Source organism: Triticum dicoccoides, chromosome 6B, assembly GCF_002162155.2.
Source record: "Triticum dicoccoides isolate Atlit2015 ecotype Zavitan chromosome 6B, WEW_v2.0, whole genome shotgun sequence".
Taxonomy (NCBI): Eukaryota; Viridiplantae; Streptophyta; class Magnoliopsida; order Poales; family Poaceae; genus Triticum; species Triticum dicoccoides.
The window spans coordinates 175,005,587-175,013,750 of NC_041391.1; positions in this window are offsets into that span (position 1 = coordinate 175,005,587).

Below are 8,164 nucleotides of genomic sequence, written 5' to 3' on the forward strand. Positions count from 1 at the left end.
CGCCACACCCCTTCTGATCAACAGGACCCCCGTTTCGACCGTAGGAGGTCCGTTTCCTCCATTTTGTGGTACGCCACACCCCTCCCGATCAACAAGACCCCTGTTTGATCGTAGGAGGTCCGTTTCCTCCGTTTTGTGGTACGCCACACCCCTCCCGATCAACAGGACCCTGTTCCGAACGTAGGAGGTCCGTTTCCTCCGTTCTGCGGTACGCTAGGCCTCGTTTCCATCACCTATTCCGTCCAATCCCTCCCGATGAAAACGACCACGCATTCCGTTCTGACCCAGCCGGTTGGCTCCCCATGAACACGATGACGACGCTGTTTATCCGTTCCGACCCAGCCATGTACACGAGCCCTGGCCGTACGTATGCGTGAGTAGGCGTTCAAGACCCCGCCCGTATGTACACATACGTGGCCGTATTTTCTTTCTTGCACCCTGGCCATTGTACGTACGTGTACATGCTACATGCGCGCCTCTACTACGACACGTGCGCGCCTTTACTATGACACGTGCGCGCCTCTACATCCACCAGTATGTACTCGTGACCAGAATGACAACGCTACGTACGCTTCGACCAGGTGGGTCCCGACTATTAGGCACTTCCTTGCGTGCGAACATGTCGCTGGTGGGTCCCAGCAGTCAGGGGGCAAATCGCTTTTTTTTGCCCAGACACACTTCCTTGCATGCGAAGATGTAGCTGGTGGGTCCCAGCAGTCAGGGGGAAATGTTTTTTTCGCGAAATACAGTGACCCGTACGGTGGGTCCCTGCTATCAAGTGGCGGAATATTTTTTTTTGCGCGTAATAAGGAGGCACTTCCTTGCTGCGGCCGTGGACCAAGCTGTCAGCCTCTCCACGTACAGTCCACGTTCGATGGAAGTCGTTTCTTGACCATATTGACCACACCGCGCCGAGAGCACCACGGCGGTGGACGATGGCGAGGCCTAGGAAGGGGACGACTCGGAGCCGGGGAAGACGCAGCAGTGGATGCCCACGCAAAGTGGAGTACGAGGGTTCACTGGTTCGGCTGCGGTGTGAGGCTGCTGTCGTCGCAGAATAACCAGGGGTGTGGGTGATTAGAAGGATGGCCTAGCCAACGACAGGAATAGTAGGGGCCGGTGAGGCCTCCGCGGCATCACAACCGGCCACGGGAGGCAGGAGCACACGACACGACCGGCGCTGGTTTGGGTGGCTGGAGCAAGAAGACCAGAGGTTGAAGAAGCACTACAGCGGTTGGATGAACATCGTACGGTAACAGGAGCTAGAATCGTTCATATTGACTAAGTTGACAAAGCCCTCCGTCCCCGTCAACTTGGTAGGCCCACAAGTCAGCCTCCCACTATGCTGGGTTCCAGCTAGCAGGGGGAGTATTCATTTTTTTGTGCGTAATAAGGAGGCACTTCCGGTGGGTCTGAACTGACAGCGGGGGGAACGTTTTTTTTCGCGAAATACAGTGGCCCGTCCGGTGGGTCCCAGCAATCAGGGGGAAACGTTTGTTTTCATGAAATACTGGTGGCCCGTCTGGTGGGTCCCTGCTGTCAGGTGGAGGAATAATTATTTTCCGCATAATAAGGAGGCACTTCCTTGCGGCTGCCGTGGACCCAACTGTCAGCCTCTCCATGTATAGTACTCTTTCGATAGAAGTCGGTCGTTGACCACATTGACCACGCCGCACCGAGAGCACCACGGCGGTGGACGACGGCGAGGCCTAGCAAGGGGAAGACATGGCAGTGGAAGCCCGCGCGGAGAGGAGTACGAGGGTTCACCGGTTCGGCTGCGGTGTGAGGCTGCCATCGCCGTAGAATAACAGGAGGTGTGAGTGAGTAGAGGGATGCCCTGGCCAGCGGTAGGAGTAGTAGGGGGTGTTGAGGCCTGCGTGGCAGCACAGCGGGCCACGGGAGGCAGGAGTAGGCGGTCCCGCTGGCGCTGCTTTGGCGATTGGTGCAAGAAGATCAGAGATTGAAGAAACACGACGACCGTTGGATTGACATCCAACGGTTACGTCTGCTAGAATTGTTTGTTGACGTATATAATAACTAAAAAAATCTTGCATACGCGTCAACTAAACAGGCCCACAAGTCAGACCACTCCCTCTTTTTTGTAATAATTTATATATTGCTCATGGCAACTTCTTATGCAATTTATTGCAGTCGTTTTTTGGTTGGCCAGGGCCAATTTCGCATATTTTTGTGGGTTCCAAACTATTTTTAATACCGAAATCGAGCCAGATTTAAAGTACTTTGAAGATATATTTAAATTAGGTTAATGCCCAGTGAAATAGGAATCTGAAAATGTGAAAAAATCAGAAATTATAAAGTAATTGCCAATTTGTCATCTGTTTTTATATTTACAACCCATTTCATATTACTTTCAAGATTTGCGGGCATCTTGAAAGAGTTGCAGCCCATCAGGGCGTAGAAAAATAAGTAGGCTTGGATTGGGTATTCTACAGAAAAAATAAACTGGGCTCATTTTCACAAAGAAAAAATAGCTGGGCTGGTCACATGGTGAACACAAAATATAAGCCTAGGCTAGATGGGCCATAGCTCAGTTCAAACCCTGCTCTGTCTCAATAAAAAAAATACTGCTCGAGTAGCTACGTCCCAGGTGTCAGCCGATCTTGCGTTGTTCTCTTGTCTATTGACTATATACGCTCACAATGTCGTGGGTCCCAGATGTCAGGAAAACACTAGGAGGAAGCATTTTATTTTTCCATACGCTGACGTGGTGGGCCCCTACTGTCATCCGCTCCACGTACTTCTGCCGATTCCCGTTGTTTGTTTACCATGTTGACAATGCAAGAGGATGGCGCCGCGGCAAGCGCACCAAAGCGCGTGAAGGACGTCGGCGTTAACGATTTAGGAGACGGTGGGGCGGCGATGCATGCACTGAGGCGCAGCCAGCCGTGGGAGGCGGAAGCAGGCGGCCCCGCTGGCGCTGGTTTGGTTTTGGCGGCTGGAGGAAGACAGGACTGAAGAAACACGACAGACTATAAAAGCAGCAAGAGTACTTAACAACCTTAACTGAAACCAGCAGGGGCACTTAACAACCAAAGCTGAAAGTAGTATGAGTACTTATACAGGTTCAACCGTACAAAGCATGCCTTGAACAGTGCTACTTTGCCTACAGTTAACCAAGGGTGAGGCCACCAAGCCCCAGGACAAGGTCCAGACGCCACCCCGCGCATCCACAACCTTCTGAAAGCGGCTTCATCTCGCAACATGGTCAATAAACAGGATATTCGCTTTGGAGCCATGGAAAAGCATGAACATAATCTTCTGTCCTATTCTCCAAGATGGACAGGCCTTCCTTATTTGAGACCACCCATGAATAAGTATCTTTTCACCTCCAAGGGGAATTGAGTAGGTCTACATAAACATCATGTTGTGACCAAGCGCAAGTCTGACCCGACCATGGTCAGGCATCTGTATAGGAACAATAGAACTGGGCAGTTCCTGTTTCAAGAAGATCACAGCTGTAAAACTGTGTATAAGCAATAATTTATGAACAACATATATAACAGAAAACAACTCGTACCATAAGTTTCTCGACACAGTTGGACCTATTCAACGAGTGCAGCAGTGGCACACATATCCCACGTGGCCTTCCGCCATTGAAACACCCCACAAGGACCTCAAGACGATCAATAAAGTGTAGGAACTTGTGGATGTCGATCTAGTCAACTTCAGTGCCATCAGTAACAATCGAGTTATTACAAGTAACAAACGAGCAGACTGCTTAACTCTAAAAAACCCTACACGTGCCACCAATTATAAGAAAATATTAGTTAGAAGTAGCATCTTCGTGAGAGATTCGTTGCTACTTCTAAAGTTAAATTGTGATTAGTTAGACAGAATAGGTGGATTAAGAAGTAATCGAGGCAACAAGCAAGAACCAGATACAAAACTAACATGGATGAACAATTGGAACGACATCGGGGTGGAAGATCACAGTGAAGACGAGACCAGGTTCTGCTATTTCCATCAACATTCGTGCGCCAACTTTCAGTCCGTAACACTTGAGAAAGTTTATCCAAGTTCGGCCATAAAAAAGCAACGATCTTCTTGGTTCATGAACCCAACTTGGAACTCATATCCATGGCTTGTCTTCAGTGTGACCATTAAACTAGTGTATTCAGTTATGGCAAGGCCGAGCATCTTGAGTACATGTGTTCTGGCAGAGCAAATAATACACTGCAGGAAAAATAATATGAGAACACAACATGTTAAAAAAACCCACCCTCCCGGATAGGAAAGAGGATTCTAGGAACATATTGTGCGCGTTTCAAAATGCTATGTTAGGATGAGAAGGAACAAGTGTGGCGTCTCGCCGAGGGCACATAAACCTGTAGGGTCCTTGCACTTTGGGCACTACAAATGAAACACACTAGATTCAGTAGGAAAAAAATGCATCAACGGTGGCGGCTGCCATCCTAGGATTACCTGCGACCAAGGAACTTGGATTTATCGGGGATGGATGAAGAATTCATACCTGGTTCTCCATGAGAAAACCCTATGCAATCGCCGAGAGGGGGTTTTCTCTGAACAAGCAGACGAGGGAGAAGGGGATTCGGGCCTAGTGAAATATTGCCGCTTCGTTCGTCCAGCTTACTGCTAAAGCTAGAAAGGGGGGGGGTGTGATTTGACGGCTCATTGGGCATTACTGCGGCGCTACGACCGGGGTGTGTCTACCGTGAAGTTGTGCACTCTAATTTGTGCATATGGCACGTGGACCCCGTTGCCGGTTTCCCCACATATCAGTGAAAGGAAGTAGAAAGACAAGAGTAACTAGTTACACATAAATATATTTTTTGACAGAGAGATACTCCCTCTGTAAAGAAATATACAAATCTTTTATATCACAGAGAGGCTCACCTTGCCGTGAAATATACTCCCTCTGCAACACACGGGCATTATGGGGGTTCAACTTTTTTTATGGGGGTTCAGCTGAGAATATAATACTCAGATAGGCTCACGGTTCTGGACTTTGGGCTGTAGGCCGACCCTGCATGTTTGGGGGCCCATGTGTTCTACCTTAGTGCTTTTCATATTGCAAGCGATCGGTAGGGCGCTGGTTTTAGATGCTGTCGCAAGGCGAATACACAAAATTGAATAAAGCACGACAACTGTTGGAATGAAATCGAATGACAGTTCCTAACCAGCAATCAGAGTTGCAATCCTATCAGCGATATACCATGTGATAAATAATACTATCGTACTACTTATACACACATGACACTTGTTTCACCATGCCAGATTATTACATCAAAATCTCTCGGAGGATAGATCAGTTCGGCAGTTGCGTGCTGCTACTGAAGAATTTCAAAGTTGATTTGGACCAGCTCTCCTTGCCGAGAAAGTTCGATTTTGACATCATCCCCTACCGCAAGATATGATTTATATTTGAACCTTGACCATCCTTTAGCATCAATCATCATGTGACCATCCTTTGTACTTACGGTATATTGAGCAGGTTCATTCACACCAAGGCTTCGCATGGTAAGAGAAACTTGGCCGCGGTTGCCCGGATTGTTGAACGACTCCCTCGTTGCTCTAGGAATTCTCTGTTTGCAAACAAGAAGACATACCCAAACAGTTAGATCAACACAGTGAATCATGTGAAACAACATGGAAAGAAAAAAGAACGAAGCACTTGGGCGGCCAATACTTACCAAGAAGGTGGACATGTAGGTTTTTGTAAGGACTTTGGTATATGAAGTGCGAACTGCAGCCCAGTCTGTTGCCGGTGCAACTGCACGGTCCGCAGCAGATGCAAGTGCAAGTGTTGGTGCAGGTGCCGAAGCCGCCGCTGCTGCCGGAGATGGTGCTCCTTGTAGAGCTTGTGCCGGTGTCGGAGCAGGTGCCAGTGTCGATGCCCGATCCTCCGGTAGATCAGACTGATCTGCTGATGCGGTCGGTGCCCAATCCTCAGTTGGATCAGACTGAGCTGCTGCCACTGTCAGTGCTAGAGCAACTACTAGTGCTCGATCCGTTGCTGAAGGTGGTACTGATGTGCGAGACAGCGGCGATCGTGTCTGGTCTGCTATGATCAGCTTTCTAACTTGACTAGGATCCGTGACCGTGATCCAGTTTTTTCTTCATTTCTTTTAAACGCGAGAAGGACTAATTGTGGCATTTTTGTTAAACCAAACTGCAGTTCATCACAGGGATTCAGCTTGTACTCAGACAACAGATTGATCCATTTTTTTCCAGTAATATAAGTGATGGACAGTGCCTTCGTTATTGACACGACATAAGAAGTGAAACCTGCAAAAATAGCCATCGTAGAGCAAACCAAATGGTTTATTCTGTGATGAATGTCACATGGCAAAACCTGCATCGTAAAATTGCAGGAAAAGAAAGAAAACATGACATTAAATCAATAAGATTTAGACAGTAAATCAATAAGATTTACTTGATGTGACAAGAGTAAATCCTTACCAGGAAATCGCTATGTTGAAGTACTAAACAGAAGATTGATTGTCCAACTATGCGTGGCATGCAGGGGCCCCGCCTACTCCCACAAGCAGGACAGTCCAAAGGTTGTGACAAATCGTATGGACCGAACATCCATGGGACTGGAAATCCTGGTGGGTGCGATAAACCCTGCAATGCATACATATATAGGAGTGTAACCATAATTGATAAACCGTCCTCACAAAAAAATATGATCTGGATACTTCAAAATATACAGACTGAATTGAGTGGACAGACATTAACATAGACCGTTCTCAGGACTGACCACACACCAAAAGCGGCAGTACTAATAAACAATACAGGGTTCACAAAGAAAAATCAAGTACTGAACAATAGTACTTACTACAAACAAGAAAAGTTGCACTAACTAAACTCTGCAGACTATTTCTTGCCACTGACCTACGGGATGAACCCCGCATAACTGACTAGGCCATGGACTTCGTGTGAGATGTCTACATGCACCATCACCATCTTGTCAACCTTGGAGAACCTAATAGAGTGGTCTTTCCACTCATAAACATGATGATGAAGACAGGCCGCATCCGATTTGTTGGGAAGCTTTACAAGAACCACGCCCTTTGTAATCGATGGCACAACCAGGAAATTGTTGTGGTCAAGTACAGCCTCGAGAACATGCCTAACAACAATGCTACAGGAAAACACTAGTTCAGGACACGTGGCGACAAGGACACAACAGCTGGATAGTTCAGCAGTAGAACTCATCATCAGGTCTTCCAGTTCACACGGCATGACTTTGAGAACCTCATCTCCACCGCAGACCTAGTTCTAATTCAAACAGAAACCATATTTTATTAATACCTCCGTTCAGAAATATAAGATGATTTTTGATATTATACTCCATATATGACTACATATACGCACAGAAATTAGTGAACAAAGACACCAGAACATGTCTTCAAAGGCATGAGAGCAGAGGGATTACTTGCATTATCCATAACACAAGTTACTGAGGCAAATATACCCTCTTAAAAGGTAGCATTGATGTTCGTAAAGTACTCCCTCCGTCCCAAAATTCTTGTCTTAGATTTGTCTAGATACGGATGTATCAAGTCACATTTTAGTATTAGATACATCCGTATCTAGACAAATCTAAGACAAGAAATTTGGGAAAGCAGGAGTTGTTAAAAGTAATCTATAAGAAATCAGTGTCAACCTCTCGCATGTTTTGGTCAAAAGAGGAATTTAGAACCATCATTTGGCACACTAAAATCACATGCAAGATCACCCAGAAAGTTGTACTACCAGTACTAGTACTACGTGTTAGATGAAAAAACACAATCAAAATCAAGAAAAAGATCGTCAACAAGAGACATTAACTGGACTTGCTTAATGAGGGATCCCGGAGAGGGGGGCTTGGACATGGCAATGGCTTTGAGCTTGTCTGCGGTAGTCTCAGCGGGGTGCTTGCGCTTCTTCGTACCATGAGCCTCGACGGTTTTGGCCAGAGCCATAGACATCACGTCGGCCGGTGCTCCGGCGTCCATCCAAGAGAGGAAGCTGAGAGAGAAGAGTGAAAGGAGGAACAAGATGAGGGAGAAGCGAAGCGAGTGGGGGTTTTCTTCAAGAGAGGAAGCTGAGAGAGAAGAGTGAAATGATGGTTGCTTCGTCCGTCCAACTTACTGCTGGAAAGGAGGGGGTTTTGTGATTTGATGGCTCATTGGGCATT